Source organism: Camelina sativa, chromosome 20 (assembly GCF_030686135.1).
Source record: "Camelina sativa cultivar CO46 ecotype springtype chromosome 20, ASM3068613v1".
Taxonomy (NCBI): domain Eukaryota; kingdom Viridiplantae; phylum Streptophyta; class Magnoliopsida; order Brassicales; family Brassicaceae; genus Camelina; species Camelina sativa.
Window position 1 is genome coordinate 36,106,377 of NC_141899.1, and position 13,122 is coordinate 36,119,498.

The following is a 13,122-nucleotide window of genomic DNA, read 5'->3' on the forward strand; positions in this document are numbered from 1 at the left end:
AAGTCACCATACCTGCATTTGCAATAATACTACATTTAACTGCTACCAACTCTTGTCAAAGAAAAACTGACCAATGCTCAAATTCAATTATCAACTTGCCTTTGATAAGATTGAAATTGTGACACCCCAGTTTCATAGATTTGCGGAGAGGTTTTACAAAAATTGATTTGGCCACCTATATCACCAAAGTGCATTTATCTATTCAGTTAAGGGCCCTGAGAGAACTCCAGAGTTAAGCGCGCTTGAGCTGGAGTAGTCTCATGATGGGTGACCTTCCGGGAAGTCACTGTCGGAACTGTGCAATTGAGGACAAAACAAAGAGAAAGATCATGCGCTTATTTGTAGGGACGGTAACAAGTCTTTAAAACCTCCCGAACATAGCAAACCGGCCGTCGGATATTGATGGGCTCACAGGCCTAGTGAGAGCACGTAAAGCCCATTAAGGAAGGTGAGTCCATGGACTGGGATTGGACATGGAGCCTACTAAGAGGTGGCGGTCGAGGCGTTACCGAAATGTTTACTAGTGAAAATTACATATCCAAATGGTGTAAATCAAATGATATATCTCAAAAGAGACCATCTCCCTACCAGTCCAGAACTGTGAAGCATTGAATCATAAAATGAGCTTTGAAACCCTCAAATAAATTTTTCAAAATTGCATAATACAGCTGATACAAAATATTTTATCCAAGAGATTAAAATCTTAAAACCCATACTTTAGTAGGAAATGATTAATGGTTGATAAGCAGTAGTTAGATGGGACTAGCGAATTGAAGAACCAGACAAAAAAAAAACAATTGAGTAGATTGACTTAATTTTATATGCATATGCAATTTTAATTTATTTTTTTCCTTTTTTTTTATAATAGCCGAAAAAACCATAGTATGGTATGAAATGAGAGTCTATTTTATGTATTATAAAAACACATACATAAATATATTTTAATTATGTTTTGTTTATATATTTTATATGTTTTGTTTATTTTTTGTTAATATCTATTCAACATTTCAAAAACCCAAAAAATAACATATATATATATATATATATATAAATATTACTTTTAACATTTTTTAATAACAAATGCCATTTTTTTATTCACCCTAAGTCTATATGAACCTAAGCATGACACTAAAAAATAATTTAAAATAAACCAAATACTAACCAACCATAAAGCAAAGAGATTGGATTATATTTCTATGAGAACAACATACACCTTGATTGAAGAAACTTATTATTAACATACAGCTGGTTAATGTCTAAAATTTGTGCATTGGAGAGGGTTGTGTGTTGGAGGGGAGATAGATTTGTACGGTTCGATCCCACTGTAACGCATATTCCCACTCGACTTACCATTTCTAGAGAGATTTATATATTGACTCATCTTACACTGTATAGATTCGCTTTACTTTCTTCATATTCCTTCGACATATTGGACAACTCCCACCCAGGCCCGGCTCATACCCATGGCGAGAGGGCGGTGGCCATGGGACAATTTTTTTTTTTCAAAAAACCTTAAGCAAATGGGGTCCAAAAAAATAGAAAAAAACAATTTATGTTGTTAAGAGTCTAAAAAAATTATATGCCTAGGGACCAAAAAATTGTTGAGACGGGGCTGCTCCCACCAGATTCTGCCATCCTACAAATTCATTAGGTTTAATAGTCAGATCAATCCCAATACAGTAAACTTACTAAGCAAATACCGTTTTTCAATCAAGTAGTTTTGATATGTCTAGTTGTATACTATCAATTGTTCTTGGACAAAAGAAAATCTTACTTTGTTCCGCATTCATAACAGGAGACACAATGGCCACATGGGAAGAAAATGCATTCTCTTGGAGCATTAAAACAAATGGCACAGAGGCGTCTAGTTTGGTTACTTTTTCACCCACATGTCCTATATTATCTTCTAAAGAGCATCAACATTTGCAAAAGGCTCATTACATGAACCCATTCTTGAACCATTGCCATCTTTGTTTTCAAGTAGATATGCTCTAGCTAACCATTCCCCGTTAGATATCCCTCTTTATAAAAGCATTGTAACTTGTTGCAGAATCGTAAAGCTACCAGCATGAAGCAAGTAACTATACCTGCATTTGCAATAATACTACATTTAACTACTTCCAATTCTTGTCAAAGAAAATTCATTATCAACTTGACTTTGATAAGATTAAAATGATTACAAGTGAAAATTACATATCGAAATGGTGTAATCAAATGATAGATCTAAAAAGAGACCATTTCCCTACCAGTCCATAATTGTGAAGCATAGAATCATAAAATGAGTTTTGAAACCCTCAAATAAATTTTTCATAATTGCATAATACAGCTAATACAAAATATGTTATTCAAGAGATTAAAATCTTAAAACCCATACTTTAGTAGGAAATGATTAATGGTTGATAAGCAGTAGTTAGATAGGACTAGCAAACTGAAGAACCAAACAAAAAAAACAATTGAGTAGATTCACTTAATTTTATATGTATATGCAATTTTTTTTGTTCCTTTATTTTTTGTAATAGCCGAAAAAACCATAGTATGGTATGATATGATAGTATGATATGATATGATAGTCTGTTTTATATGTTATAAAAAACGTACATAAATTTATTTTAATTATGTTTTCTTCATATTTTTCATATGTTTTGCTTATTTTTTGTTAGTATCTGTTCAACTTTTCAAAGAACAAAAAAATGACTAATTTGTTGCCATATATAAAAAATTATACGTATAGTTTATATTGTGACAACCCGTCCCGCGGAACCCACTAGCCCTCCGCTAGCTGCCCCAACGGACCGTCCGTGGACCCTGCTAGTAGATCAATTGGTGACAGCTTGTCCTGTGGGAAGGTTGTTAAAGGGTGAGGACCAGGGTTCGAGGAACGCCCGGCGCACCAATAATCTACTGGTGGATTGGGATATCCACAGTGATGGGTTAGGATCGATGCCCTGCAGGGCCATCTTGGGGTCCGTTGGACGGCTAGCGGTGGGCTAGTGGGGTCCACGGACGGTTTGTTGGGGCAGCTAGCGGTGGGTTAGTGGGGTCCGCGGGACGGGTTGTCACAAGCACCCTCTGCTGCAACCCTCACACCCGGGGCAACACCGTGACCGACACCAGGCCCATCCGCCCTGCCGCCACCCAAACCAGCCTGGTCTCCAGACACACTAGGATGACCCTGTGACTCCGCTACCTCTTCACTGGCCATGCTCTGGTTCACACTCACACTGGCCTCGGGAACCTGACCTCGCCTCCGACCACGACCACGACCACGACCACGACCACGACCACGACCATGACCACGACCACGCCCGCGACCAACAGCACCCTCTCTAGCCATCTGCACTACCAAGAACAGAAGGCTAAGCACACAATTCAAAACCGCACATAAAGTACACATCTTACCGTGGAATCTCATTGAAGGCTCGAAGAGAATGATACTAGGAATCCATACCACAAACAAATTGACTAACTACGCATATTCAATTTCATCACACAACATCATGCATCCAGCAACAGGAAAACACTTCAACCAATTAAATTCCTAAACCGCCCTAAACCATTCACTTAACCATCCTAGAACCGTATGGGCTCTGATACCAAAATGAAACAACCCAACCTTTTTTTTTAAATAATTAAATACAATATATAATTAAGCATCCCATACTACTTAATTAAACAAACCAACCCACACACACAAACCAACCAATGATAAACCGACATCCGATAACATGCACAGCGGAAACATAACAATAATACAAAACCAACACAATAACATTTCTAACCTTTCTATCCAGCAACCTAACATGGTACTAACCAAGGTTCCAACAACATAAACAATAAATCCAAAACACACAAACGAGACCCTAGATCATCCTCCTTCTCATCGCCATGATTCCACGATCACACTTTGCCTATACCTGCACACCACAAACAACAATTGAGATGCGTAAGTATTATCATAAATACTTAGTGAGGCCGTCCTCCCATCTACTAGGTTATACACACAAGCATATGAGACTCTCATGTTTAAGCAAGCAAACAAAACACAAGCAATACATCAAACCAGGAAATCAAGTCTCGGTTGAGACTGGTGTCGACCGATGCTACAAGAGAGTGTCGACCGATGCTCCACCAAATGGTGTCGACCGATGCCACTAGAGTGTCGATCGATGCCTCTTCTGCAGACATGATCTGCGCAACCCAAACGCCGAACTTCCGTTTCAATCCACCTCGAAACCGTCTCAAACTCACCCAAATACCTCGGGAATCTCTGGTAAACACGAAAACAACGAACCTAAGCAAGCAAACACCACAAACAACAAAGAAAACACCCAAACAAAAGAGATGTCATGCTTAGATCAACCATGGTCAAGCACTCACCTCAAATACAGGAAGATTGGATTGAGAAATCGATGGAAACAACACCTCCAGGAGCTTCTCCTCCGTTCCCAGCAACAGCTATCTCTTCTATAGCCACAGATCTCTGCAAAACACCAAGAACAAGCCCAGAAACTCACAGGAAATATTTTCTCTCATTTTTCTCTCTTTTCTCACTCAACGGCGACAACAAAACTCTCCCAAAACCCTTAATTTGTCGTTTAGTCACTTATAAATACGATTTTGGGATTCTAATTGAACCAAACCAAACCAAACAACAATTAAAACAAACCCGACCAAACCGAAACACATGGTGTCGATCGATACACCAAGGGTGTCGATCGACACCCACACCAAAACCACAATATTTGGTTCTCGGATGTTACATATATTTACATAGAATTTAATGTAAACTATACTCAATGTATCAAACAATTAAATAACTTATATATATAGTATACATATATATATATATTACTTTTAACATTTTTTAATTACAAATGCCATTTTTTTAATTTGTCCTAAGCCTATATGAACGTAAGGAGGACAGTGATAAAAACAATATAAAATAAATCAAATACTAGCCAACCTTAAAGCAAAGGGATTGGATTCTATTTCTATGAGAACAACATACAGCTTGTTTGAAGTAATTTATTATTAACATAGAGCTAATTAGTATCTGAAATTTGCGCATTGGAGAGGGTTATGTGTGTCGGGATACAAACCAAGTCCCACATCTGAAGATTAAAGAGATTATCATTAATATATAAAGGGTTAGGGTCAATCTACTAATTGCCAATTGGTTTTTAGTTAGAAACCCATGATAAGCCCAAACTTAACATGGTATCAGAGCCCAAGGTTAAAAATTCTGGTGGACCTAGAAAAGTGGATACAGATATGCCTCTTGTTAACCCGAGTAATGGAGGCCCAAGAAGGGGTTTATTATTGATCCAATTGGCATCGGTTCGAGATGGAGTTATCATCTCTAGGAGGCGTGTTAATATCCCACATGTGGTCTTTGGTTTGAAGGGGAGATTGTTGGGATACACACCAAGTCCCACATCTGAAGTTTAAAGAGATTATCATTAATATATAAAGGGTTAGGTCAATCTACTAATTGCCAATTGTTTTTTAGTTAGAAACCCATGATAAGCCCAAACTTAACAATGTGTTGGAGGGGAGATAGATTTGTACCGTTCAATCCCACTTGACAATCCAAATATTGTGAAATGGGAGAGCGCTCTGCAGTCTGTTCCAAGCAAGATAGGCTTGGAATTGAAGAATTTTAGGTAGAAAAATTGTTTGACTATCTCATTTTGACATGTTTTTCATCCTAGAGCATATCTCATTTTGACATGTTTCACTGATTTTTCCTTAATTCGTATAGCAGGAACGAGAGGGAACTCGTTGACATGATCGTTGACTCGATCAAAAGAGCACTTGCCCTAAATCCACCGGCAAGCATAGTAGCAGACGGGATCTGAAAAGACTCGGGGGCAAAGACTGTAGACACATTTTTGCTTGGCTCGTATGAGTTTCCATGTTCTTCGATCAACGACGACCACGGTATCAATCCGCCTCAGCACCAAGCCACAATTCCACCCCTTTCTCAAACGCCGTACGTCCGTATTTTTTAGGTAACTGTATCGGTTTGTTCTCTGAAAAGACCAAAATACCCCTCCTTCCTTTGAGGTTTACTTGGGCCTTTTCTGGGCCGCGCTTTTTATTGGGGTGAGGATCTACCCCTAACACTTCAGTACCCCACTATGGAATAAAACAAAAGCCTTAAGGATTTGGAAGAAAAGATACATTTTGATTGTGCCAAAACTAAAATTGTTGGAATCGTTGGGATGCCTGGGATTGGTAAAACCAGTCTTGCGGAAGCGTTGTATAGAAAGTGGGAACACAAGTTTGAGAGGAGCTTGTTTTTCCTAGATGTCAGTAAGATGGCGAATGAACACGGTTTGTATTGGCTACATAAAAGATTAAATCAACAGCTGTTGAAGGATATTCATCCCAACATAGGATTAATTACAGAGAAACCTGAGTTTTGTAAGGATACTCCTCTCCAAAAGATTTTTTTGTTGTTATATATGACGTTAGTGGCAAGAGACAGATCAGATCTCTTTTTGGTAATTGCGATTGGATTAGAAAAGGAAGCAAGATTGTTACTGCATCAAGTGATGAGTCACTGCTCAAGGAACTGGTTGACGATACTTATGTAGTCCCGAGACTGAACAGCAGAAGCAGTTTACTTTTGTTTACCAATCACGCCTTTGGTTTGGTGGATCATGCCGAGGGAAATTTCGTAAAGCTGTACAGACACTTTCTGAATTATGCCAACGGCAACCCACTAGCCCTTAGAGCTTTTGGTGTTGACCTTCATGGGAAAGGCGAGGCTTATTGGGAACAGAGGATTGGAACACTGGCACAAATTTCTAATAAGATGATCCAATATGTCTTGAGAAAAAGATATGATGAGCTCACAGCGAAGCAGCAAGAGGCTTTTCTTAACGTTGCATGTTTCTTTTAATCAGAGAATGCAAGTTATGTAAGATGCCTGGTAAATTCATGTGATTCTGAGTCTTCTACGGTTTGCGATGAAATAAGAGATCTCCAAGACAAGTTTCTCGTTAATATAGTTGAGATGCATGATATATCATGCACATTCGCCAAGGAACTTGCTTCACAAGCATTGACTGAAAATACAGGGGTTCATTTCAGGCTTTGGAACTATCAAGATATCATCCGTTTGCTGAAGAATAAATTGGTGAGATTATTTAAACATATTCGAGCTTAAATACAGGGGTTCATCTCAGGCTTCACAAGCATGTGTTAGTTGTGCTAAATTTCCAGCTTCTGGAGTGATGGACAAGTACTCTAGAATTTCAATTGCTATCCATTTTTTTCCTGTGGTTTTGTTTACAGTACGTTTCTCATCAATTGGTTGTAGGAAATGGAAAATGTCAGAGGTATTTTCTTAGACATGTCTGAAGTTCCGGAGGAAATAATATTTGCTAACATCTTTAGCAATATGTGCAATCTTCGATATCTCAAAACATACAATTCCGCCAGCCCTAAGGAAGGCGAAGGCATTTTCAAATTTGACATGGTTAAGGAGTTTCATTTACCATTAGATAAGGTATGTTATCTCCACTGGATGAAATATCCATTTGAGCAACTTCCATCAGACTTCAACCCAGAGAATCTTGTTGATCTTGAACTGCCTTGTAGCTCCATTAAGAAAGTTTGGGAGGGTGTTAAGGTGTGTCTCACTGTACTCCACAATTCATCTGTTTCATATGAATCAAACATCAAATTTTAGGGTTATATTCTTCTTCTTCTTCTTTACAGGGTACCCAAAAACTAAAGTGGGCCAATCTCAGCTATTCGAGTAAGTTGACTAATCTTTCAGTGTTGTCAAATGCTAAAAATCTTGAAGGTTGCACAAGTTTGCATGAACTGCCCCAAGAGATGGAGAACATGAAAAGTCTTGTCTTCCTGAACATGAGAGGTTGTAAGAGTCTAACATTTCTTCAGAGGATGAAACTGAGCTCTCTAAAAACTCTGATACTCAGTGACTGCTCAAAACTTCACGAGTTTGAGGTGATTTCGGAAAATTTGGAAGCATTATATTTAGATGGAACTGCAGTGAAGGGACTTCCGCCAGCCACCGGGGATCTGATGAGACTTACCATATTGAATATGAAAGGCTGTACAGAACTGGAGAGTCTTCCCGAATGTCTTGGAAAACAGAAAGCTCTTGAAGAACTCATACTCTCTGGCTGTTCAAAGCTCGAGAGTGTTCCAGAGGACGTAGCAAACATGAAACATTTACGGATCTTATTGCTTGATGGCACAAGAATCAAAGAGATCCCAAAGATATACTCGTTGCAGCGTTTATGCTTAAGTAGAAATATTGAAATGGTCCATCTGCACGGTAACCTCAGTCAATTTTATCATCTGAAATGGCTTGTCTTGAAGAAGTGCAAGAATCTCAGATATCTTCCAACGCTTCCACCATATCTTGAGTACCTAAATGCATATGGCTGTGAAAAACTAGAAACAGTTGTGAATCCTCTGGTCCTTCGAATGATGACTGGGCAGATCCGTTCCACTTTCTTTTTCACTAATTGAAACAATCTGTTTCATCCTTCGCGAAATGGAAATGCCAGCGACTTGCACTTGAATGCTACGATAAGGTATCTTCATCTCTCTCTCTCGCTCTCTGTCAAGCAAACATAATTTTGGAAAAGGGTTTCTTATTTATTATTATTGGCCATAAGGCTCTATATATACACAAAGATATATCCTGATATATGCAAATCTTCCTAAATATATGCAATCAAATCACATATTAAGTGATTAATATACTTCTCCTTGATTCCCAAGGTAATAGATATGATTTGGTACAATCATCTATCTTACAATATCATAACACTCTCAATGTTTCTCCCTTTAGTTCGTTTTTTTTTTCCTCACTCATCGCTGTTGTTGTGCAATTTTCATTTATAGGGAATAGTGTCAAGAGCTTTGTTCAACACTTGCTATCCTGGATTTGAAGTCCCTTCGTGGTTCCATCACCAAGCAGTTGGATCAGTCTTAGAGCCAAGACTAGAACCACATTGGTGTAACAATAGGCTTTCTGGGATAGCTCTCTGCGCAGTTGTCTCATTCCATGAGAACCAAGATCCGATCATCGACAGTAGTTTCTCAGTAAAATGCTCACTGCAGTTTGAAAACGAAGATGGGTCTCGTATCCGCTTTGATTGTGATGTCGGAAGTTTGACCGAACCAGAAAAGATTGAGGCAGATCATATTTTTATCGGCTATGTCAGTTGCTCACACATTACACAACGTTTGGAAGATCACTACTCTGGTAACTCTATACCTACAAAGGCTTCTCTGGAGTTCTACTTGACTGATGCCTGTAAAAGTGAAATGGTGGATTGTGGGTTCCGTTTGATGAACGCCGAACCAAAGAACGTCTCTGTCGAAGTGAATGGACGTGAAACCACTTCGGTAAAAGGTCCTGGTTTAGATTATCGTTCTATCATAATTGTGTCAGTCTGCACAGTGATCATTTTTTATGCTTTACTGGTTTGTAGTCTTACTGATTACAAAAAAAAAACATTAATAAAACTCCTCTTTGATTCATTTTATTCACGTAAGATATTTCAGGATATTGAGTCTTCTTCAGACCATGTTAATCGGCTAAGCAAGCGTGAAAGGCAATGTGGTTTGATCTTTCTCCAAGAGGTTCCCCAAGTCAAATAGATGCTTGGAACTTACCTAAAATGAAAATATATACAACGACAAAAAATTGTCTTTCGATGTATATATATTTTCTTATCTTGGTCAATTGAGGTATCCATACTGTTCGCCTATTATTACGTTACTACTAATCCCCGTGCTAGAGCACGGATTGAATTTTTTTATTTATATCATAATTTTAGAATAAAATACGATTCCAAATATCACGATTAATGTTAGATTAGGACCTGAAATTTTTTTAAAATCAATCATATAAATTATATTTTATTCTAAAATTATGATATAATAAAAGGAATTTCAACCCGTGCTCTAACCCGGTCCTAATCTAGCATTAAGGTTTAATTTTTAATTTCTGAATATGATCCCGAAGATCACGATTAATCTTGTTAAATTAGCGAGATTTGATTCTTTTTTATGATTAAGAGTATATTTTTATCCCTTAATAACTTTTTTATTGATGTGGTTTATCAATAAAATCTGTAGAAAATAAATTGGTGATATTGTGATTCTAGATATTTGAAACTATATACGTGATCTTCCGAAAATAAAGTTTGGAATATCCATGAACTATCAATTTGGAATAACCCATTTAAAATTTTCTGTTTGTTGTAAAACACTTGGTGGACTCTATCCAACCGGCCCATTATCAGTTCGTCCGTGCGCAGCCTCTCGACCATACTTGGTCGAGAGCCTTCGGCCCGTTAGTCGAAGCCCATCGGCGATAGCATTAGTATGTCGGTTTTACCTTAGGACTTGTAACACTATATATACATGTTGTAACCTCAATTCCTATCAATAATAACCTAAGAGATTTACTCCCTAAACTCTCTAATTTACAACACGTTATCAGCACGATAGCCTCTATCCCTAAACCCTAAAGCAGCCGCCTATTCTCCCTTACCCTAAAACCCTAAACCGACTTCCTGTTCTTACTTCCATCCGAGATCAAATCCTTCCTGTTCGAAGATCCTCTTGTTCACAAGCAACCCTTAGCTTGTGATCAAAGTCTCTCCCCAGCTTGGTCGAGGTTTGCTGTTAGCGGTTCGTCGATCGGGGGTGAGTACGAGAAGCTGTTCGCGGGAAGCAAGGAGCTGTTCGTGGGGAAGTTGTTCGTGGTTCGTGGTCAAGAGATATCTGAGGTCTTTAGCTCCCAGATCAATTCCAGTCAGAATCCTTGTGGTGTTAAGGTAAACAAAATTCAAACTTCTTAAAACCACATAATTGAATCTGGATCTAAAAGCTATTGAACCCTAAAATATCCAAGTAAACTAACAAACAAATTTAAGATCTATAATCCTATAAACTTTAAAATCTATTCACATAGGATTGTTAGATTGTTTGTTAAATTGCACCAAATTATATCAAGCTTTAAAATTGTTGATTGACTGCTTGATTGTTGCATAAGAACCTAGAACTGTTTTAGATTCATAAGGATCAGATTATTACAGATTGTTCTAGGAAATTAAAACTTGGATCATTCATGCATAACAATTAAAATCGGACCATGCTTAGGTTGTTATAAAATCGATTGCATGAATTATATTTTAGGATTGTTTAAACTGTTCTTGAGAAATTCAAGAAGAAAATTCCCTAGATCCTAAATTCATAAACTCGAAAATTTTAGAGTTGTTCTAGGATAATTTCCAAATTAAAATTATAGTAATTATCCTAAATTAATCCGATTAAATAAAACTTTTGCTAAGTTTCTATAAATTAAAACTTTAAATCGGAAATTAAAATATTAGTTAGGATAAGTTCCTAATTAAATAGTAATTATCCAAATTCCTTAAAATCAAAAATATTTAATCCTAAATCAAATAGGAAATTATAAGATAAGGAAATCCTATTTAGGAATAAGGAAATTGTTGCATGCATATAGCTATTTAGTTTTGTTGTCTTGCATGCATGAATTTAAACCGAAAAAACTATAAGAGGCAAGGCATGGTTCGGTCTCAAATACCGCATGACCTAAGGCATGGTTCGGTCTCAAATACCGCATGACCTGAAAATTATTTGTTGCATGGTTCGGTCTCAAATACCGCATGCTAACTGTCGGTTGTCTATATTTATGCAGATGGCTAATCTCAAGAGCCTAGACTACCCTATCTTGCAAGCTTCCGGAAAGAATTACTTGCAATGGGCTAATGACACCGAAATCTACTTGTCATCGAATGGCCTGAAAGGGTGCATCGATGAGGATATTGAGTCTACGGACAGGAATAAGAGTAAGTGTCTCCAGCACATACATCATCACACTGCTGAGAGTATCAAAAGCCAGTACCTCTTCCTAAGAGATCCTCTTGCCCTTTGGACACAGCTTAAACGCCGTTATGGGCACCAAAAGACGATGCTCCTTCCAAAGGCAGAGTTTGATTGGAAGAGCCTAAGGATCCAGGATTACAAATCCGTGGAAGAGTATAACTCTGAGCTCTTTAGGATTGTCTCACTCCTTAGGCTGTGTGGGAAAGAGGTGACTGAGCAGGAGCTGATTGAGAAGACATTGTCTACCTTCAGCCCTAATAACAGAGTACTCCAGCAACAATAGCGGCACCAAAAGCTTGCTGACTATGGGGAACTCATTGAGTGTTTACTGCTCGCTGAGCAGAACGATGAGTTGTTGATGATGAACAGTGCTATGCGACCTCCTGGTACAGCCCCATTACCAGAAGCAAATAAGGTCGACTTGGGAAAGAAAGCTGTAGCAGAGTCTAATGAGCCTAAGGAGCCTAGTGAGATCAATTACGTCCATAGAGATAGACACTATGGCCATGGTGGCCGTGGTGGCAGGGGACGTAGTGGTCGAGGGGGCCAGGCTGGTCGAGGAGGCCGCAGACGTGGTGGTAAGGGCCGTGGGTCCTTTAAGCCAAACTCCAAGGCCAAATCGACTTGCCACCGATGTGGTATGTCAAACCACTGGGCCAAGAACTGCAGAACTCCCAAACACCTCATTGATGCATATCAAGAATCTCTTAAGAAAAATCCAGAAGCAAACTATGTACACATCGATGATGAAGGAGACTTCGATCATGAGAATGATGACTTGCTAGGATATGAGTCCTCCGACTGCCTCAAAGATGTTGAATGAATTTCGAATTTGTTTTGGTTTATTTTCTATGCTTTATGATTTAATTTGCTTTTAATGTAATGGATAATTGCTTTGAATTAAATTCAATAGATTTTATTTTATAAACTATTCTATTAAAATCCGAAATTCTTGTCCTATTTATAGACATGGCCGAGGACATGAGTGAATTAGTAGTGGATAGTGGCTCCAGCCACACCATACTAAAAGATAAGAGATATTTCATAAATCTTATAATGAAAAGTGCAAATGTTAATACAATTGCGGGTATAGCAAATCTTATAGAAGGCTACGGCCAAGCACACATATTGTTGCCTAACGGAACTCATATTGAGTTATGTGATGCTTTATACTCACCCAGCTCTAAGAGAAGCTTATTGAGCTTTAAAGAC

General features: G+C 38.2%; 1 pseudogene; it reads left to right on the forward strand.

Annotated features, from left to right (window-relative positions):
- Window positions 1-5,271: 5,271 nt before the first annotated feature.
- On the forward strand, window positions 5,272-12,733 carry LOC104772814 (disease resistance protein LAZ5-like; annotated as a pseudogene).
- The last annotated feature ends 389 nt before the right edge of the window (window positions 12,734-13,122 follow it).